This window comes from Emydura macquarii, unplaced genomic scaffold (genome assembly GCF_026122565.2).
Source record: "Emydura macquarii macquarii isolate MOO-44397 ecotype Brisbane River unplaced genomic scaffold, CSIRO-AGI_Emac_v2 contig_2636, whole genome shotgun sequence".
NCBI lineage: Eukaryota > Metazoa > Chordata > Testudines > Chelidae > Emydura > Emydura macquarii.
In genome coordinates, this window is record NW_027132773.1 from 17,743,297 (window position 1) to 17,767,063 (window position 23,767).

General features: G+C 39.7%; 1 protein-coding gene across 1 annotated transcript in view; it reads left to right on the forward strand.

The window, feature by feature from the left end:
- The window catches only part of FOXP2 (forkhead box P2), a 608,458-nt gene that overhangs the window by 183,957 nt on the left and 400,734 nt on the right, over window positions 1-23,767 (forward strand). The gene's annotated exons all lie outside the window — the stretch shown is intronic.

Here is a 23,767-nt window from a genome sequence, read left to right on the forward strand (position 1 = left end):
ATTTTTTGTAGAAGAAGGTGAAAGAAAATTATTCTTTAGTACTTCTATGATATTTCTGCCAAAATGCAATATAATATTTTATACTGGATGCTTTGATTACACATTGCATTTACTGAGTCTTTGTGTAGTAACGCTTGTGGAATTGTACAATTGGTTTAGTTTTCATTTAAATGAAGAATATATCATTGCACTAAATCCCAACAAAATGATATATTCATAACTGAAGAGAATTACATTAATTTTTACTTTAAAGTTTTATTGCATTCTCTTGGGTATTGAAAGATTAAAGTGGAATTTCAGTGTATGGCTTCATGACACCAGCTGCTTTAGCAACATGATAATTAAACTGTCTTGGTCAGAAAATTCTTCTATACTAAAATGTATATTTAAAAATATTTGTATTATATGAATACAATGAATCCCTGTGCTTGGACACCACCACTTTGTTGAAATACCTGTGATCTATACTCACTTGGGAACAGACACTACTCCTTGAATTAAAAGACCATGAGTTCACACGTTCTCATTGAGAGATTTTGTACTCTGTGCACTGGCGCTCTCAAGCTGTCTGACAGGAAGGATAGTCTAGCAGTTAAGGCACTAGTCTGGGATTTAGGAGACCCACGTTCAGTTCCCTGGTCTGCTACAGACTCGCTGGATAACCTTGAGCAAATCATTTAGGGACAGTTTTTAAGGTATTTTAGGGGCCAAAGAGATTCAGGTAGGCACCTAGTGGGATTTTAAAAAGTGCTTATCTGCATCTTCAGGTGCCTTAAATACCTTTAAAATCTGTCTCTTAGTCTCTGGGTGCTTCAGTTCACCACGTATAATAGCCCTGTCTCAGGAGTGCTGGAAGGATATATACATTGAAGATTGTGAGGCACTCCAGTACTACAGTAATGGCAAGCATATAAGTAGCTTAAGATAGGTAGATCTGGAAAAGCATTCAGAGGGAATTGGTATGCAAATGATGAGATTATGAAACCTCCCATATTTATTTTGAATTATCTATATATGGAACTGCCACAAGGAATTATTTTAAAATATCTGGTGTTTTAATTGTGTATGTATTGCTATAGACACAGTGGAAGGAAGACACACGTAGGTAATTTTCCTAGTTGGGCAACAAATTTATTTATGGATATCATACAACTATGTGTGCAACCAGCGCCTGACAGAAAGGAGCCCTTACAATATGACTCCAGTGGGACCTTTTCTAACTCCCTCCCCATTGGACCTCTTGGTCTCACCCTGGCACATCATACCAAGGTACCATTTTGGGAATCAGGCCCAGTTGCTTATCTACACCGCAATATACACCTCTAGATGCAAGTACACACCACACTTTTCTGTATTTAGTGATAGGTTCTTTTGAAATCTGTGGGAGGCGTGATATCCCATTCATTCCATCTGTGGCACTTATATAGTCCATCGTGTCAGCGCACGTCACACTCCATTTAATATATATATCCTCTCAACACCCCTGTAAAGTAGGGAAATGCTATTAATCCCATTTTAAAGGCAGGGAACCGAGACACAGAGAGACTAAGTGACTTGTCCAAGCTCGCACAGGAAGTCTAAGGCAGATCAGGGACTTGAAACCAGGTCTGCCAAGTCCTAAGCAGTGCCCTCACCATTGGACTGTCCGCCTTCTCTTGTTCCCAAACTCACCAGATTTGGGAGCTGTTGGACTTATCCCTCTATGCTAATTGGCTCATTCACTGATTCCTTTGTAAGTACTAATGACCATCCTCAGTCTGGCAAACCTGGAAACTGTAATAATATGATTACAGAAAGGGGGTGAAAAATTGATGAGAAGCTCATGAACAAACTGAAGCAAATGTAATCATCAAGAACCTGTTACAAATACACAACAGTAGACTCACTAACGCGATCCACAGTGTCAGTGTTCCCCTCACACTTCCGCCTCCACCTCACTGTCATACAGTGACCCATGGGACCCTGACACTATGGGGAATAAAACAGACACCCTAAATCCTGCTTCGATGGAAACTCATCAGAAGCACAGGAAGGAGGTAAGAGACAGGATCCCTGCCTTAGTCTTGGTTGTATGGTGACTATAATGACTAGGTGGCCAATGGAACACCATGTCTGATCACCCTCACACCCGTCCAAATGAGTGCAGCAGCAAGTGATGTCACCATCATAGCCCTGCCCCCTCCTTTTAGTATTGGAATCTGACTCTCCTGAAGATCAGCTAGTCAGTCATGTTGGTGCATACCAGTCGCCATAGTGATGGCTAAAGTGGTTCACAGTGCTGCCAGTGTTGCTCTCTTCTCTTATTGACTGGTAGAGGGGAGAAATTTCTTTCTTTCCCTCTGTTCCTATCCTGTTGACTCAGGCAAGCAATGCTCGATGGCATAAAGTGCTGGGCTGAAGCATACAGGACTAGCCAAATATGGTAGTATCACCAGTGATAGATGGTGCAAGAAATGAAGTTGTATTTTAATTTCAGCATTAATAGTCAGATAGATCAGGACACAGTGTAAATCCCTTTATAATGAATATTGTGATGGTATTGAGCTATGGCACAGAAATATGGAATCTAAGTATGTTAAATGTTTAAAAGTAGTCTTGTATGTACACGGTAGTTTTTTTGGTGGAGGGAGGAGGAGGAGGGAGAGGGGGATTTCAAGCTACCATGTATGAAAACAGTACAGAAAAGTTTAGGACTCAAAGCAGATCAGATGCTCTGTTTTCTAAGCGGTGGTGGAAAATTCTCTATATTTACCAACCATGTGTCAGTCTGAGAGGCATATTAGTCAATTTCTCCATAGTTAATGTCCCATATTCTGGAGAACTGTAGGAATATATTTGTTACACAGGCGTACTGCAATTACAATTCTGGTCAGCCAACAACAGCAATTTCAGCAAAAAAAATAGGCTGTTTTTCTGGAGATTTACCACATTCTGAACCAAGTAATGCCAGAAAAGCAATAATACTGACTTGTGTACCTATAATAGTTTGGCAATATAATTTTGTTAAATTCCAAAATGTCTGAACCTTAAGGCAGTTCTACCACATATGGATGGAAGTAATTATTATTTTGTTTCGTCTCCAACAGAGGTCAGTCTGTTTTTTGCCCATAGCTTGCAGTTAAATACAATCTATACAACATTTTTTATGTAAAGAAAGCCAAAATATATTTGGCTTTTCTAGTAATAGGTATTTGTTTCTTGCAATAATGTGGGAGGAGCTAGTGTGGTTTTTGAAAAAGGAATAATGGTAAATTTTGAAAGCAAGTTCTTCCATACATCACTTACATTTCTGGACTGTCTAAGGGACAGAAGACAGTTTCTTTGTAGTGATAGAATAGATGACTAGAAGAAGGACATCATACTTCATTTTACTTGTACTGTCTGCCTTAGAACAAATCACTTAACTGAAAAACAGCTTATCTGGTTGGAAAACTTTGAAATTTAGACAAAAATGGGGAAAATTGAAAAAATGCTTTCCATTTTTGAACTGGATTTAAAAAGGAGGTGACTACACAATTTTTCCTCTTCATCCCAAAGGAACATTCTTTTTTTTTTTAGAACTATTACCGTTGAAGCTTAGTTTTCAAGCTCTGGCTTTCCTTTTCACAAAAATGCTTGTGGCTGCATTGCACAGTGTTGCATACGGTAAAATACCTAACACTGGTGTTCATGAGTTTCTGAGTTTGCATCAGGAATAATCTGTTTGTCTTTTGTTACATACCTTTTCTCACTTATGGAATTATTTTCCAATTCTGATGCAAAAGTCATTTCATTCAAATCCTTCCTTCAGGCTTCCTTTTTACACAATTCCCATTAGAATTGAGGCAATAATAATGATCCTTTTTTACAAAAAAGGGTTAATTGACTCACCAAGATGTGCATGAATTTAAAATGAATAATTGTCATCTTGTAGTAACCCTCTTACCTTATCTGACATCTTTTTGTTGACCCTAACTTACCATCTCATATCTGAACTTTGATTGTAAGCTCCTTGAGACATGTTCCATGTCTTTTGTTTGTTCTCTAAAGTGCCTCAGAGTATCGGTGTATTTTTTTTCATGCCAATTGGTGCTGTAATTGAAAACCAACCCAGAAGGGACCCTTTTTGCTTTTCTCCCCTTCAATAGCCTCTTCATTCAGAGTTGTAATGCCCTTTCTTAGAGTGAATGGGCTACTTACTGGCTTCCTTCAAGGCCTATAATGTTATGGCAGCAGGTACTTGCACTGAGCCATCCCTGACCTGGGAACTGATCCCGCTTACCTAAATATGCCATCACTTTTGTGAGTATTTCTTTTGGTTTTAATGGGAGAAGCCATTGGTGTCCAGCTGCATCTGCTTCATGATCTTCCTAGTTGAAAAGATGCTTTGAGAAAAAGACTTAAGAAACTTTATATATATTTCTAGACTGTTTACTTATCAAGTACTATGTGTGTCTACATTTTCAGTATAAACAGTATAATATTAGTCCGGGGTAAAGGGATATCACTTGTAGTTCCCTTACAGTTAACCTGGAGTTGGAAGCTATGCGGGGACTCATGATTTGTTGGCGATCAGGTGCATTACAGAAGTGTAAAGCATTTGACCTCCATGGGATTGTATGAGCAAGTCTGCCAGCTGGTTTATGGAGTGGCATTAACTATAATCTTGGAGGAAGCTTTCCGCATTCCTGGCCAGAAGGTGAATGCTGTGATAACAACCTAATCAGAGGGGAGGAGAATAGGGATAATACTAGAAGAAAAAGGTTGGACTTCCTTCCTCAAAAATAATTGGGTGGGTTGCACCTAAACTCTAATTCCTATCAAGCAAAGATAGAAACATAAAAACCGTACTTTACTTTTTATTAAAATATATTTTTAAGATAAAAGAGGGACCCATTTATTGTAACATTTTCAATTATCTGTGCAAGATAATTGTAGTCAGATGCAAATTACTGATATTTTAGGAACTTATTGACATATTTTTAATGGAATCTTAAAGTGAAGACAACTTTTTTTTGTTGGAATCAAAAGTAGTTTACATTTATAAAATCAAATTTGTGGCCTGGAACTACTAGGTAGTAAATTTTTGCTATGATTATACAAAGTAGCAAAATATGGATTTTAACTGGCCTGCTTTTCAATTCAACTGAACATTTAAGTACATTCTTAATGGTCTGATTTGCTGGAAAGAGCACTATTACAATCATCTGCTTTTTACAGCCCATATCAAATATGAACTTGCATCACTTATTACAAAGTTTGTGCTTTGGGAGACATTTTCATGGCATCTAGGAATGATACCTTACAATTTTTAGTATTAGTCTTTAATGATATCATCTTCAGAAATGAGTTGTTGCTCAAACACACTGATTATTTTGTGGTTTATGTCTAATCCAATAGCTATATTTAAAATGTCATAGAAACTTGTAAGGGAAAGCATGTTGAAAAATTCTGTTGTCTCAGTAATTGTATAAAATTGTTATAGAAGAGATGGCATATATCTTAAATTCTTAAATGTTTTTTGAGTTCCTTGCTGTGTGTGACACAAAATCATAATTTTTAACTGACTGGAATACAGGTTTTTAAATGTTTCCTGCTTGAGAACAGAGGGCTATTACTGTAGTTGTCATGTAAAATAAAGTTAGAGTCTGCAGCCCCTTTTTAGCTGTCAGCTTTATTAAGAAGCTACTGGTGTGTTGAACTAGGCACCCTTTTGTATAAGCAGTGTATTGTAGTGTCTAGGGAGAATTTTCTTTCTCTTCAGTGCTGCTTTATTAGGCCTTGCTCACTCATTCACTGTTGCCCTGTCTTACTCTTGCTTTCTAGCTGCAACTCACAGCACAGTAGGACTAATATAGATTGACGCCTTTGCCAGACGACTGATTGAAACTTGTGTCTCATAGTTGCTAATGCTCACTGAACCATTTTATTGAAGATAAAGTAAATAAAATAGATTGCCATATGAGAATTCTCTGAAATCAAATGGAATAATTTGACAGGTTTAAGCCCATGAAAAAGGCAAAGCGCTGAAGCAGACGGGAATGCTTTTTATGCACAATATACCAGGAAAAAGGCTCAACTGTGTTTGATCTTAAAATATTAATGGTTTTTCCAAAAATTGTAATTGTTGAAAACATTTAGCATAGTCTCCATTTGAATATGTATTGCTTCAAATGTTGCTTTTCTTAAGAGGTTTTTTCTTTTTATTTCTTTTTCATAACATGTAAAAGGGGTATTGTGCTGGTTTTTCCCTTATTGCTCTTGTAAGACTTAGTGCGTGGATCACTACCCTTTTAGAATTTTATAAAAATACACAGGATAGCATATTTTTACAGTACACTGTACAGCCTTCAAGTTTAAATAACAGTAAACTCATTCTTTGAGAAACCAATTCTGTGCGATAGTGAAAATGGTGTATTTTATATTAAATTATTATCTGAATTTAATTAAACAATGATACAGTTTGTGACTGTGACAAACAAACAGCTACAATGGCAGTGTATTTTTATTAAAGACTGTGTAATGTAATACAGTAAAAGAAAAACTGATAATAGTCATTGTTACAAGTCATTCAGACTAATTGGTCAAGAATAAACTCTCAGAATTTCTCTTGGGTAAAGATATAATGTGGATTAGCTTTTATAATATGCCTCAGTTAGCCTTAAAAATAAGCCAATGCATAATAGTGAAAGAGTGATGGTACATGAGCTTTAATATTGAGTATTCCTAGTCTTTATCTGGATGGCACTGAATCTTGGTCACTTTGCTCGCACTGGTGATTTCCTTGGAGTTAATTGGACTCCAGCTGAGAGCACGGTAGCCAGGATATATTGTGGTTAGTTTAATCTGATGAGTTATATAAAACCCAGACAATAAATAGTATAATATAATAAATTACTTTTTTTTTTAAAGTGAAGATCATTGCAGTCCAAACCCTTGTTTTCAAACGTTAATAGCATTGGGGAAAAATGTCTTTTTAAATGAAATCCACTGAACTTATTTTGAGTCAGGCAATCATCTGAATAAATTATACTTTTGAATAGAAAGTTCAAATGTTTCATAACCAGAAACTGAGTGTGGTAATCAATGACAATGTAATCTTGACTAGTTTTGAAGAATGTTAATTTAGAAATGACAGTTCTAAATGGCTTATTTGAAAATAACATGTGGTCAAGAGGTGGTAAATTAGAAATAAACTCTAGGATGGATTTCCAGTTTTACTGTTAACTTATGTGTACAACAGTTCTATTGGTGTGACCAGTGGCAGGGACAGTATAGGTCATAGAGTCATAGAATATTAGGGTTGGAATATTAGGGACCTCACAACGTCATCTAGTCCAACCCCCTTCTCAAAGCAAGACCAACCCCAACTAAATCATTCTAGCCAGGGCTTTGTCAAGCTGCACCTTCAAAACCTCTGAGGATGGAGATTCCACCATCTCCCTAGGTAACCCATTCCAGTGCTTCAGCATCCTTCTAGTGACAAGTTTTTCTTAATATCCAACCTGAATCTCCCCCACTGCAACTTGAAACCATTGCTCCTAGTTCTGTCATCTACTACCACTGAAAACAGCCTAGCCCCATCCTCCCTGGGACCCCCTTTCAGGTAGTTAAAAGCTGCTATCAAATCCCTCCTCATTCTTCTCTTCTGCAGACTAAACAAGCCCAGTTCTCTAAGCCTCTCCTCATAAGTCATGTGCTCCAGCCCCCAAATTATTTTTGTTGCCCTCCTCTGGACTCTCTCCAATTTGTCCACATCCTTTCTGTAGTGAGGGGCCCAAAACTGGACACAGTATTCCAAACGTGGCCTCACCAGAGCCGAATAGAGGGGAATAATCACTTTCCTCGAACTGCTGGGTCACAACTTTCTAGTGAACCAGTGGAGGACTTCCACATCACCACTCTGACTAAAACTGGTAGAAAAATTTAAACAGTGTTGTCAATGTTTTCCTCTCTTTGTGTCACATTTTTGAGAAAGAAAATCCAGTCATTTCTGCCTATAACCCTGTTCCTTGCATCAGCTTTGCTCTGAAAAAAGCTATCTTGCCTCTTTCTTGCTTTGGTCATTATGGCACTAATGGGTGTTTGGCCAAATTCTTGATGCTCAGGGAGGTTGTGTTCCTATAGCAATGGAAGAACCTTTTCTGTTGGTGTAGGCTGCATCTATGCTACAGGGTTATGCTGGCATAGCTATGGCATCAAATATAGACATGACCTTAGAAAATTAAAAGGATATTTTTTGGTTTGAAGGTGAGAGTCTAAATTGACACTATTTTAAGAAGTTTTCTTCAAGTGAATTTAATATTTGTAACTAGTGCTGGATTACTGTGTTGGAGAGTGAAGTCTTCTCTCCTCTGAAAAGTGCAATATGGTATGTGGCAATGAATGGTGTTGGTGATTTTTATGGTGGATACCCTGCCCACTAGAAAATGGACTAAGATCACCTTTTCACATGTCTGTCAGAATCTGGATTACTCAATATATTTAACATTGCCTGCAAAACAGTTATCTGATGGAAATAGCTTTCAGTCCCTACCAACCGGGCTGGATTTGAACTGGTGAGTTAGAGGTGAAAAGCTCTGTATGTCAGTATACAAATCCAATGAACAGTTTAAAAGTTACATGTTCGATATTTCAAGGACCGGAGAGAGGAAGGATTAAGGGAGCCCTTTACTTGAGTCTTAGCCAACCAGAGAAGGAGAAGAGGCATTATTTGTGCATTCTATGGCTCTGATTCAGCAGTTGACAGAGTGTGCATGAAATGCTGCACCTGCCGGGAACCTCAGTGAATCAGTGATGGGATTAGCACCTTATCCTTATTTATTCATTGGGAGTCTATGGGGATAGACCTACATTATAATAGGAAAGTAGCGTGTCTTTCTAGTCACACATCAGTGTGTTGGGGTGCTTAGCCACAAGTAAATGTATCTTTCTGTCATACTTCAATTTTTTATTCTGCCCTGCTTGAACTTGGACAGCAATTATTTGATTTTTCAAGAATAATTTGTTTGTGACAAAACCTGAGAGTGTACAAAGGAGCTAATGTAACCCAGGAAACCAAACACTTTTACGATATTTATAGGTTCACTTTTGCTAAGATAAAGTTGCTGATATTCATTAGTTTCTTTTCTCATTTTTGGAGAGCATCAGGGGAATATTTATCAGCTAAATATGGTAAATGGATTGATATTTAAGCTCATTTTTAGTATATTTAAAGGGGAAATTGAGTGAACAGTTGTTAAAAACTTTGTTGAAATACATATGGGCATGCTTATATTTCTGAAGTTGAATATGCAGCCTGACAAGGTGCTGAAATTCTTTATTATTTTGGTCAGATTGTGTACATGTATCAGAAGATAATGGTTGGATAGGAAGACATAATACACATGACCAGTAGTTTATTGTCCTATATCAGTATGCCTCTAGTGTCCAGAGATTTTCTTCTTGAGTACTCTTAAGAATGTAAGAATGGCCATACTGCCCAGTCTTACATTCTGGCCATTACATACTGGTTGTTATTACATTCTTATGTGTACTCAAGAAGAAAATCTCTGGACATTAGAGGCATACTGAGTCACTGGGTCAGACCAATGTCCATTATCCCAGTATACTGTCTTTCAGCATTGGCCATGCCGAATGTTTCAGAGGGAATGAACAGAACAGGACAATTATCGAGTGTTCCATCTCTTGTCCTCCAGTCCAAGCTTCTGTCAATCAGAGGTTTAGGGAGACTTGAAGGATGGGATTTCACCACTGACTTTCTTGGCTAATAACCACCGATGGACTTATCCTCCATGATTTTATCTAATTCTTAATAGGGATTCTATGACTATGTCACAGTGGAGAAGAGATGGTGAACATCCTTACTTCCTTTTTCCTTTCAAGACAGAAATTACTTCTTATTGGTTCTTGACCAATAAGAACCAGTCCTTCTGGTCTCTGCCTGGCCAGTCCTTCTGTCTCTGCCTGGAGATCTTTTCAATGTATCCACAAAGCGATCTGCCTAACTCAGACTCACTGCCTCCTCTTATACCCCAAAAGTTACAGAGACATGTCGATCAAAAGAATGTTACATAGCTGACCAAACAAACCAATCACTGGGCTAAAGCAGGAATTAGAGACATGTCAATAAAAAAATATTGTTAAGCAAGCAGTCATAAACTGTTAATCTAGCAATAATTTCCCCATAGTTGCAGTGCTAAAATATATCCAGACCTCCTGTTTGTCACAGATATCTGCCCCAGCATATTTAGAGCTATAGAATGCAAAAATAAGTCCATTTCACATGTTCACTGTCTGATACCCCTCTTCCTCCCCCCTCCGTTTGCCTGTGTTATGCTAAGTTTTCTGTAAAGATCCAAAAATGGCTAAAAGCAACAAGAATTGGTAGTTAATCCCAATAATTGGCAGTGGCTTGGACACCAGGCTTGTTGTTAAAATGTACATTATATCTGCACTTGCTACTGCTTTTGTTTTTGCTGTCCTATATCATTTTATTTCCTGGCATAAAGTTAGTCAAATCTGTTTTATTTTTACAGTAAATATTTTTTTTAAAAGAACCTACTCAACCCAGTTAAAGGCTTTCTTTCTATTTTTAGACAAATATTCTGTTTTCTAGATTTGATCTCCACTTCCTGTTTAATGCCAGAGGCTGAGAATTTTGATAGTTCTTACAACAGACAATGTCCTCTCAGAGCTCATAAACTGGGACTCTGCCTCTACTATGGGACAAATTTTCTCTACCATGTCTTCAGGAAATAGCTTTGGGGAGCTCAGAAAAGACATCCATTTCCCTATCTGTGTCTGACTGTTGCTGGAGAGAAGGCTTTGCAACACATTAGGTACTGAAAGCATAGAGGATGTGCAATGGGATGGGTTTTGCTTCTGAGGTGTGACAGGGAAATTGGATGAATTACCTTTCCCTGAGTGTCTCCTGGTTGGAGTTTTTCTTTTTCTGTAATTTTTGAAGTCTGTGCTAATATCTCTCCCTGCAGTCAAGACAATTTCCCTCTGCTGGGTTATGTGTATAACTAAGTGAACAGTTACATTGCCATATATTTTATTTTTTACTAATGTCACGGCTTTAAGAACAATACAGAATATCAACTGTCGTTTGCTCGGGTTTTTTTACAAAAAATAAAGTTGCAGGTAATGGGATGTTCTTGTTATTAAATGTATTATCGTAGTGCCTAGCTGCCTCAGTCACGGATCAGGACCACATTGTGCAAGGCGCAGTAAAAACACTGAACGAAAGACAATCTAAATAAAGACAAGAGACAGATGCCTACAGAAAAACAGGGGAGGACACAAACAATGAGACAATGTTGTCAAAACAGTAAAGACAGACACAGGATCGGGAAAGAGGTAGAAAACACAAGCAGAGTGAACATTATAATGGTGACAAACATAAAAAAACCCAGAAACAGTGGAAATAACATGGACAGTGGGTAGAGGGGATAGAGTTAGGTGAAGATTAGCTAAATGGAAAGATAAGGCAACTCCAGTTGTGCATGGGATTTGGGATTTCATTCCTGCACGAGCAGTGGGAGGGTCAGGAAAGGGGAACATAGGGTCTCTTTAAAATAAGTGGGGTCCAATCCTGCACCTTCCTTTCCTCCAAGTTTTAAAATGGAGAAGACCATGCTCCATGAAGCTGAGTTGAAGAGATTATTAGGAGAGGGAGGGGAATGATTGGTGCAAATGGCCAAGAAGTGCAGGGCAGAGAATGTCAAAGAGCTTTCTACAGTTTTGACTAGAATGTCCAGAGGTACCTGCTTTGGCTGCTTGTGTTCTTACTAACTTTTGAGATATGTGACTTGCAAATAAAAGGAGGTGTTCACTTATTTTGGTCAATTTAATAATTTTTATTTTTGCAAAGCTGTAGTTCAAAAATACCTTGTTCTAGAAATTTTACATTTTATTCATTATCCCTGGAAAAGGTCCAGTGCATTTGATTATTTTAATTTATTTAATAGGGTCAAAGTTCTGAAGTTATTGATTATCGATTTTTGAACACTTCATTAAATTGTTATACTTTATAAACCTCACAAAAGGTCAGGCAGAGGCAGTATCCATTTTTTTATTTTGTTTTTAAAAAGAGTAAATACCTCCTTCCCCCTGAAGAGAACCTTCACCATGTAATTTGATGACTAGTGTTCTTTGTCACAGAGAGTATTCCTTTTAAATATAATTTTTAAAAGCCAAAAAGTTGCCTCTCTCCCCCTCTGCTCTCTCTAGTTGCTTCCTACCCCTTTCTGTTCCCAACAAAAGTACGTGTCTTGATTGCTTGCTTGCTTATTGCAGCAAGTGTCTTCTCTGTTACCACTCTTCTACTGGGACAGGTGACAATAGAATCTTTATCCCCACTTGCTCTCCTCAGACATTTACTTTTAACTTCAATGGCTCTATCAGAAGCATTACCATCAAACTTAACAGAAGAAAATACCCCAGTGAGAGGAGTGAAAAGGTATCTGGCTGGCACTCCTGGACAATGAGAAGAATTCAGGGGAAAAAAATTCTCTCCTGACCTCTTTTGCCAACAGGGATCAGGAAACAGCTCTCTTATCTCTGTGTCTCTGGTTGTGGGGCATAAAGTCCCATGCTCCAATATCCAGTAGGGAAGTTGTATGGCCTGCAGAAGTTTTGGAATCTGTGGCAAACTGCACCCCTAGACTCCTGCTCCCAACCTTAAAGGATTAATGTGGGGTCCAGCTGTGTCTGTTCTTGACCCTACTAGAGCACAATCCCTTGAATTTTTGTTTGCGCTGGCAGAAGATAAATCCTAAATCTCTCCAGATTGTGGGAGACAAAAGTTTTGAGTGCTTGGAAAGCAATTGTGTGCAACAGCACGTGACTGTTGTACATGAAGACTTTATACAAAAGCACTGATACTGTGGGATTATATGCCCCTCTATTAAGGAAAGACATAAGGTGTTCATCTGTAATGGAGCTGTGCTAGGCAACTGCTGCAAGCAAAGGGAAATATTCAACAATAGGTATAAGTTTGGGATCCAGAGACTGGCAAAGGGAAAGACTGGGTGTTCTGGGTTTGGGGAGACAGTTGCAATAAGCTGGTATCTCCACCCCTTTTCCAGTCCTCTGTAGACAAGCAACCCTCTATAGACAAGCAACCCTTAACCTTCCACAAATGCCTCCTGGTAGCAAACAACCTGACCCTCTACTCTCCCAGTTGGCAAATTCATCTACCCTCACACTCATGACAAGTCCTACTGCCACACTAGACTCCTTCCTCTTTGAGCAGCTGCAAATTGGTTGATCTGGAGAAGTCGGGGATTATGGTCACACTCCCTACTACCAGGGCAGTTAAGCTGCAGGTGCAGAGCTGAGGCCACTTCTCTGAATTCCTCTTTCTTCTCCCAGGATCAGCTCAGAGTGGCCAGCCTCATTGTTGAAGGACAGAGCTCTGAAGCTAATATCTCCCTAATGCTGCATACTGCTGGCAATTGGCCAGTGTTAAATTGGGGCAGCGCTCATGCAGTACGGTTTCCAGGCACATTCATTCTGAACAGGACTCTCCTACTGAAAGAGAACTAGAATTGTGGTGGCCCCCAGGAAGCTGTGTGATCCCGTTAATTGCACAGTGAGTTTAAAGCTCTGAACCCTAAATTCCATTATTATGGGTCAGTATTGCCACGGAGTTAAGTGGCACTTGCAGTGGTCAGTTGTTTGCAATTACTTTAGAATATGAGGCATGGTCACAAGAATCTCAAAATGAAGAGAAGTAATTTTGGCAGACTCTGAGTCTTATTCCATGAAGAGAGCTCTTTATAGGGTATATACTTTTATTTATCATTTAATTTGAATTTTTCAATTATTTCAAAGTTGAAACATGGCTTTTATAAAAAACGGATTGAACAAGCATCCTGGCTGATATTGTCCATCCGTGCTGGAAAAAGACAGGAGGCCATGGATGTGGTTTTATTAGACTGCAGCTATATTCACCTATAATACCTGGGAATACTCAGCAACAAATTGTGCAGTGCAGAGGGTTGGCTCCCCTCTGATCCAGATGTAAGAGCCCCAAACCCTCTCAGCTCCTAAAAGGAATACTTTCCTTCAAACGCTTTTCCAATCCATTTTATCTGATAAACATATCCCTTCCATACTGAGTATCTGCACTGCATCTGCTACAAGTTTTATTTATTAATTTGCAACGTTATAACTTAACTCCCCTGCTCTATCACACTGGGTCCTAGACCAGGAATGGTAAGTTTGGCCAATCTGGCGGGAAAATTTCCTTCCTCGCCTTTCAAGGAAAAGGGGCAGCTAGCGTAATGCCCACAGTGGATCACAAGTTTTGCCAAGTTCATGGGAGGGTGGGTACTGCCAGTCCAATCCTGGTATTGAGGGCCTCTCCATGGCTGCATGAGATATAAATACCCTCCCACTCTTCCAGTCAGCAGGATGGACAGAGCAGTATTCTTGTCCTAACCTTTCCCTGCCTACTTCCTGCCCATCACTGTAAACTTTGTCCCTTTTCCTGACCTGCTGTAAGGGAACTCTTAAATAGGAAATACCCCTTTTCTTCCAGGTAGCAGAACAAAAAAACCCACTTACATAAAAGCTTCAGTGTCCTAATTTGTATTTGACCAAGATTGCAAATACTTTCTTCACAAGTCAGGATTCCTCGGTCTTGTAGGCGAATCATTATATAATACTCAAAAGAATCCCAAATGTTTTAGGGATTTCTTATATCTGTTTCCGATTAGGCTAATACAGTAGAACCTCAAAGATATGAACACCAGAGTTATGAATTGACCAGTCAACTGAACACCATGTGAAACTGGAAGTAAGTAATCAGTCAGGAGCAGGGGGGCAGCCGGAAGAAAGAAAGCAAATATTATACTTTGCCTGTACTGTGCTGACATGCGCTGTTTCCTATAAGCCAAGAGTGGTGTTTCACCCCCTCCTACCCCACACTATTGGGAGGGGGAAGCTGTTTTCACACACACCCCTCCAAGTCCAGGAAAGAAAGCTGCCACAGGGAGCTGCTGATGCTGCAAGGAACTGAAGGTTGCAGCAAAAGCCTGGCCTGGAGCTGGAGTGAGAATCAGAGTCTGAACCACTGCCTGCATGCTGCACTCTGGAAGAGTTTTTAAAGGGCCACAGCTTGTGCACCGATGCAGCCCAAGTTTGCCTGTGGCTGCGCTCCTGGATCCTGACAGCACCTCTTGGAGTGCAAGGGGCAGGGGAGGGAGGGGTGCTGGCAGCGGATGGCACCAACCCCGTGCCACATGCTGCCTCTGGAGTGCAGCAAGCAATTCACTGAGCAGGGCGAGCCCTGGGGATAGGCAGCTGAGGGCTGGGGCTTGTAGTGCCAAGGGTGCCTGTTCAGCCCAAAGGCAAGAAACAGGAATAGGGCAGAGAGCTGCTTGCAAACCAGGCAGTGCTGCCAGATGCCATCTTTGCAGAGATCTCTCCTAGCCACAGCTGGAAGACACTGACTGTAGAGTACTGTACCGTTATGTTTTGTTCAGTTACAAACATTTCTGAGTTACAAACAACCTCCATTCCCGAGGTGTTCGTATCTTTGAGGTTCTACTGTAATAATTTATGTTGAGGAGGAAAAAATATCCCTTCTGATGATAAAGGCCTGATTCAGGCAAGCATCCCTATTCAGGACAGCACATAAGCCTAGGCATAAATCACATTGAAGTCAATGGTACATAAGCACATGCTTAAGTGCTTTTCTAAATAGAGAGCAAAAATGTAACAAACCTGTTAGGACCAGACTTCCATCCATTGGTGCAGTTGATTTACCCATTAGAAGTACACATGGACGCTGTGTAGTGCCACACTTCTTAGTATGCTGATCCAAACCAAATACTTGTATGCCTAAGTACATGATTAGCTTGTACAAATACAAGGTTTTCATACACACCCATTGCAATTGCAGCTGAAAAGACTTCCCTATGTATTTTAGTTTAGTTCAGTATCTAACATCTAAGCTTCTAAGTGTTAATAGATATAAAACTCTAATCAATTCCAGACCATGGAAAAAGTAAAGCATAAATTCCTATAGTGTCTGCATATTTTATAAGATTATATTACATTTTAAATATAGAGAAGATAAATATTGAAAATGGATTTCTGAAGAGCCAGATGGTGTATATTCATTCTCTAAAAATTCATGTTGCTGGCATTGCACAGAACCGTCATGTAGCTTTATTTCAATTGCCTGGTTCGCTGATATGGTTTATATTTGCTATATGTCCTGTTCATTTCTCCTCATCCAACACAACTGCTGGTAGTTTTGTGCCATATCTGCATGTGTCTACTTTTCCAAAAGCATAACAATTAAGATTATAATAGAACTGCAGGTGATGAAAGCAAAGTAGTAGATACTGTCTGTATTAAAACTATATAATAATGGAGATTTTAAAAAGTATTGATATTTGTTTTACCAAATATTATCATTGCTAAATTTAAAGCTGATTGTTTTATATGGTTAATATAAGGCAAGAGTGAATTTTTTTTTTAAAGTTTGACCTCATTTGACCTCTTAGACTTTCAGTCAGTTAAAAGGTTTGTAAGACGTTTAATTACCAAATGGTATGATCATTATTCATCTCATCATTTGATATATAACGTCAAGTGAATTGCCTCCCTGGAGTGCAGTGTGTTTCACAGATCAATAGATTTAGTAAGAGCTTGAAGGAGAGCTTTAAACATTCATAGAAAAGAAGGAAAAGTATATCTCTCTTGTAAAATGGTTTTATGTAGTTTATTTTTGAGCTTTACGGAGTTATTGTTTTATTTACTTCCTAAGAATAAAAACCCATATATCATTAAGGCTTTCTTTAAAACATTTTAACCTCTTCATTGCAATTATACTGTTACCATTTCGTTCTCTGTATTGTACATGCACTAAACATAATACAGCAGTTTTTATCTTTAAAAGGCTATCTTGGGTATATTGAGTGTATTGTGCTCACAGCTTTATAGGAGTTTAACCATTAAATCATTATTCTCCTTATAACGCACATCATCTCTTTGTCACATAAAATACCATAAATAGCATGACAAGGGATTGTCTTAATGCAATACAAATGTTCATTTAATGTACATATTTTTTATATTATCTACATATTTTTCTTATTTCCAGTTACTTTTAAGTTTTCCCCCTTTTTTTTGTCCATTATACCTTTCAATACTTTTTATATACACTTGGGGAGCAAAAAAAGGAGCCTGTTCCTTATTGGTTTATTAAATGTGTGCTCACTTTGTCCAGTGTATAACTTATAAGAGTAAACTCTGATGACATAATAGATTTTTCTCTGTTGCACACACTATATAAGGTGAGTGTAAATGTATGTACTTATACATCTCTTTGTGTATTGCATTACACTTGTGTACAGTTTGTATGGAGGAACCATCATATAATAGCATATATATGACCTTCCTTTTTTAAGCACACATGAAAAGATTTTCCAGATCACCTCAGAGAGATTTATTGCATGGTCTAGCCACTAATCTTTGGCATTATTTCTCCTGTAAATGTTAGCTGCTTTATAGACCACACTGCTTTGTCTTGATTTACCAGATGAGGTAATTGCTTTTCTGCTCTTTTTCCTTCATCTTCTTAAAATCCTCTTCCCCCCTTTACTTTTATATCCACCAGGATGCACGTCACCATCAAACTCTTACACTCTTATTGGTGCTGGTGTGTGTCAGTCAGCTGAAGAAGAGCTGCAACCCAACCCAGCTGTCTTGACTGGTACATCTGTGATACAGAAATAACATTTGCAGGGAAAATTCTACTTCCTCATTCATCTGTCACTTATAACCCATCAGCTACTCAAAGATTAATTTGAAGCAGGAACAATATCTAAGCTTCCTTGATCCCTTGCTCTTGTCCTTTTTCTTGAGCTGCAAAAGAAAGGCCATGTTTCTGAAGCTTCTTATTCCTGAGGCCTAGCTACTGTAACTCTCATGGGGAGCCTATTGATGTTGCAGGAAGAAAATTCTTACCTATTTTTGAGAACAACCTGGAAAATATGTCAGGAGACTTTCACAGGCTTAGATGTTCAGTGTGTGAAATTCTTGTAAATATAAAATCTAATTTGCTGGACTCTGCACCAACATTGTTCAAGGTCAGATGAACTTGTATAAAGTGCAAGTGTCTCAGATATCATTCCTTTGTTTCCAGTACTGGTTTTATAGCAATTGTTTTGTAATTGTAATTGTAATTTGTAAGTAAAAAGTTTTGTAAGTAATACCAAATTTGGTGACAATAATATTAACAGAAAAAATACTCATTATTGTTTTCACTTACTTTGTGTATTTCCTGCTTTTTGCTGTCTTACATTACTTACTTTTCCCATTGGCCTCTACTAGCTCTCTGGTCAGTGCCATAACCAGAGTCCTTGCATCACCTGTGCTTACTTGGATCCCTCTCAACAAGGGCTAGCATCTTAATGGATAGTCTGCAGGAAATCCTGTGTAGTACATGATTAGAAAAGGCCTCTTGCAATATTATCAGAGCAATGAATATTGGAATCCTGTGGAGACAAATATCGATGGGTGACACACTCAATCTCGTGGGCTTGATTTTACAAGGTATTGAACACTCGGGGGCCCAATCCAGCAAAGTACATGCTCACTTTTAAGCATGTGAATAAGCGCTTGATTGAATCGGGGCCAGAACGCTCAGTATCTTGCAGGATTGAGCCTATAGATACCAGTGCCATCTATGAGAGGTGGCGTTGCTAAAGCACTCATCTATTGTTAGCATTTTCATTGTTTTGTCTGAGGATCTGACCAACCAGCAGTGAATTAGCATACCACAATATTGCCTAATATGATATATGCTTTAAGTTTGAGGCCCTCATTGCATGGAGAAGCACAAAGTTAATTAATTTCAGCATCAGCTCAGCACCACAATTTGGTGGGAGGGTTTGCTGGATGAGAAAGGCAGAGGCTTCAGCAATGGCAGAGTAAAGTAAAAATCAAGAGACTGTAGCAGCAGTGAGAGATAATGGAAACTTTGACAATATTTGTATCAAGGAGGGGAGTACACTGATCATGAGTGGAAGTCACTGTCTATCTTCTGTTATAGAGGCAGTGGTCACATCTAAATAGGTAGGGGGGAATTGTGTTTTGCATTTAAAGCAGGTATTCAACTTGTTTGCTGTGTATGAAAAATACAGCATATGGCCCAAATTTACAGGGTTTACTCTTTGAACACGCAATGAATTTTCAGAGAATTTACAAAAATATCTGTTAGTTCGTATTAAAATTAACAAATGTGTCCTTTAATACACTACCTATGTCAGCCTTTTTTGTGTCAAACTGCCTTTGTGTAACTGAAGAACAGACTCTGAACTTCTTATATACATAAAATTAATTGAAATTGCATGCACAGGCCACATTTGAAGAAATTAAGTTGTAAATAAGAAAAGTTATTAATGATGGTTGTATCTAATTTTACGAATTATATAGGCAATAGCCCCAGAGTCAGATCAACAGGTCAAGTAATTCATAAGTGGGGCCCTTGTGACGTCAGGGAGAACTCAAGCAATCTCCATCCTTCCTATATTGCTAAGTTGCATGCAACTATTCTAGTGTTTGTAATGAGTTAATGGTAGGAGATAGATGTGCCAAGAGTTCTCACTGGTAGTTTCTTTGATCCAATGGTCATCACTCTTTAAAGGTTCCATTGCTACATACTAGCATGGTCATCAGGGCTTGCAAGGTTTCCTGTGGCACTGCTGCCTGCTCTTCATGGAGTACCACTATGCAGCACTGCCAGGGAAACGGAGGCAGGAATACAATGGGAGCACGTAAAGCAGAGACATTTAGGCTCAGGGCTGCCTTTCCTCCCCTCTATATAATGCTGCCCTGGAATAGTCTTAAAAATGACTTTGTCAGCTCCCAAAAGGCTAGATAAAGGAAATATAGACCTAGTGTGGGTCTTGGCATTCCTTTTAGTCCAGATAAGAATTACAGGAGAGAGAACCAACCAGAAAAGGACAGTTTAAATAACTCAAGAGGTGCGAAGGCTGGGCTAACAACTGATGCTGGCTTCTAGAGCAAGGCATTTCAGTCAGAGACTGATCCCATCCAGATTACTGGATAAACAGAGATTTATGGCACTACCAATTGGCTCAAGCTCAGAGCAATAAAATATGCCTTAAAGCCCTATCTCCAGTCTTGCTCAAAATGTATTTATTGGTGATGTCCCAAGACTTCAGCAGTGGCCTGTATAAATGAACAAAGAGGTCCAAAGTCTTCAGCTCTGCTACAGAAATTCAATCTTTTCTCTTTCTTGGCAGAAAAGAATCTGCTGTCCTTTCAAGCCCTACACCTAAAAGGGGAAATGAACATCAAAGCAGACTGTTGAAGTAAGCAGGGGATAAAATGGTGCATTTCAGACTCTCATAAAGCCAGAAGCCTTGATTTCCCTCAAGCATTTATGCCCATTCACTCACAGGCATGGCAGCCTGCTGATCTGAAGGCCCATATATAGTATAAAAAGACATATATGTAAGACCAGCTACCTTGTTTCCTGTCCACATCTTAACTAAGTTTTACAAATGGAAGGTGTAGGCCACATCAGTCATTGTCTTTGGAAGCACAGTGTTGTTAGATAACAGCCATTTAAAACAGAAAACCTATCTTCTCCAAATTGTACATCGTTATTTATCTATTGCTTGTGCTCCTTGGCTAAACACTGCTCTTGGAAGTCCCATTGCCATAGATCCATGGACTTGCCTTCTACGGGGGGAAAAATAGGAAAATATATCTTAGCTTATCTGAACGTTTCTTTTTTCTAGCAGAGAAGTGTACCGATCCTACTTGATACAAATATTACAGTTCTGAGGAATGGGTTGTGCTATTGAACCTCTCCTCCTTTTCTCTTAGCATTATATTTGTCTGCCAGTAGTTAGGATCAAGCTTGAAGATGCTCTGCAGCAGAAAGTGTTTTTATGAATTATTTGCTATGTTTAGTAAACTGTAAGTTATAGTTTAAAGGAATCAGCTCTTTTTGAAAACAGCTTTGGAAGTATCTTTGGAAGTGGCAGGGTCTTCAGGGGTGTGGCCACTCCCAGTGGGTCTGAACTGGCAGGTCTGGTTTTGCTTCCTGTGAACTGAAAGTGGGGTTCTTCAACTATTCTCTTGAGTCTCAGCTTTGATTAAAAAAAACCCCCAAAAACTAGCTGTTATCATCATGATGAAAATCTTGAAAATGTAACCCATCTGTAACTGTTGCAGTACTGTTTTGTCTGAGTTTGCAGAGAGCCTGAAGCTCAGAGCTTTGAACTGCTCCATTTGTTTCATTAAGTTTTAACTCAAAGGCTAGTGAGAATATTGTAATGCCTGGCCTGTACATGGTTTTTGTACCAGTGTAACTATTTCTGTTAGGGGAGTGTTTTGTTTTTTTTTAACCTGCTAATTATCGTGGTACAGCTCCTGATGGGGACTCAGATCAGTAAAACTGTGCCTTTTTACCAATATGGCTTATTCCCTTTTCCACACAAGAATAGCTGTACAGGTGTAAAGCACCTTTATATTGCTATAAATGCATCCACGCTAGGGGGAGAGAGTTGATCAGCTGCTGGTACAGTTAAAGCAGTACAACTTGTTTGTGTAGCTAAGCCGTAAATGTGAACATTGATCACTATTTCATTGCTTATCAAAGTATGGGACACAGGGGAAGAAATATCATATTACAAAGATCCATGTAATCTACTTGGCATGACTGCTCATTTTGGGGTAAGCCTTTAACGTCACATGGCAGGACAATATGTAGTGTCATTGGTTTCATTCTTCTGAAGGGGGATTCCGCTTTCCAAAGTTAGGGAAATGCTGGTATGTATCAGTGATTAATCTGGACATAGTGGTGAAATGAGGATGGGCATACAGATGGATTTTAAGTGGAAAGTTTCAACTTTTAGTAACTTAAACATATAGGGGTGCTACCTGCTCGTCACCCATATTATGCAATATCAGGCATTTAATTGGTTCCAGTGTGCGGGTTTCAAGGCTCCTACCCTGTCATCTGTAACTTGGGACAGGCTCTCCTCCACCTACCCCCCAATACTCAGCTCTCTTCAGTCCTAGCACTCCTCAGCACCCCTCCTTGATGGGACAGAGGGTGAAGAAGGGCCACAAGATCTGACCCTATCCCATGAGCCCAAGGCCATCAGTAAACAGTCAGCTCTTTTACCTCTGGGAACCATTCATTTTATCCTTTTAACCACACTGGAAATCAGCCACAGGAGGCCCCTCCCAAGCCACACTGCCTGGTAGCACAACTCCTGCCCCATTCATTTCTTCACATTCTGTTGCCATATCTCAACACCTCCATCTGACAAATGTGCGCCGTCATCCCTGAAAAATTAGGCCGATAGTAACAGAGGTCTGTGTGCTGTACCACCAACCTGCTGGTATATCCTGGTGACCACTCTATTCGCTTCCTTTTCAGCCTCGTCCACATGGGCTGCTTCTGTGGCTTTCTGCCATACCTGCTCATGAGCATTTCTGGTCATGATTGAGTAATCTGTCAAACAACCCTCTGGATTCTGTCCCTTAAATAAACTCCTGTGTAGCCCCTGAGATTAATCTCCCCGAGGTGAATAAACGAGGACGGTGTTGTTCATCAGTGAGTGTGCAACTGGCTTCAGCTCATCGCACTGCATGCCTTGTCCTGGCTCCTTCTTGTAAACACAATGCACTGCAGAGTGCCCACAAATCAAGAGACTGAGTATGCTCTGAATACCCTCTGAGACAGGAAAACCAGATTGGATTAGCCATATTTGACCATTCCCTGCCATCGTTTCCTTGATGTGGCTGTACATCCTGTAAAACCTAGATTTCTCCATGTCCTGTTTGGCCCTGCACCTTCTGTGGGCCAAACCCCCCTGTGATCACTGATGTTGCTGCCCAAATTTACCCAGGTCATAACTGCAGTAGCATAAAGTTTTTCTCAGTACTGGGGTGAATTGGTACCTCACAGGAAGAGACCTTCGCTGTGTATGAGTACCATGCCCACCTGCTGGCCCCAGATATCTAGGAAGGCTTTTTCAGCCTCTATAGGGCACGGGCATCCATGTGCACATTCCTTCAACACCACGTAAGCGCCCCTTCCCTTTTGGTCTGTTTCTGTGGACAGCCGTACATCCATTAAATTCACTGCACGTTCGGGTCTGTCCACAGCTGCCAAAGGCCCAGCTCGCTGACTCTAAAAGCACCAAAGAAGTCAACAACAAATGGCCTTAAATAAAATGGCCTCCCTCCTAGAGCTGCCTATTCATGGTAGAGCCTTTGATAGCCCTGTGAGGGTTTCCACTGTTATAGGAAACCTGTCATCCCTCCTGCGCCCACCCCTCTTGTACCACCTTTTTCAGAGCTTCTGTATTATGAAGTGCTGGGTGGTTCTAGGAAGCCTGCCAGCCTACACCAGTAGGACAGGCCCACTTGAAATTAACCCCCAAAAATCTTTGCCTCCTGAGGTATCAGACTGTACCTGCAGCTCTATATTGAGAAATGAGTTTGAAGGTCATATTAAAACACCATTAAACGCCTCCAGAAATCTTCTCCATGCTTCTAAATATTTCTTTATTTCCCCTGTCATTCTGATAAAGGGGGGAGGTTTTTTCACTCCAGTGGAGCCTGACACCAGATGGGCACAGAATACTCAAGTGGGAGCCACTGCTCGGCATGCAAAGTTTAGGTGAAGCCCAGCCCCCCACACCTCGTCCTGGAGTGGAGCAGGAGGGACCGAGAGTTCTGCCTGGCCTCTTTAGGTCGGATCCTGGAGGAGGCA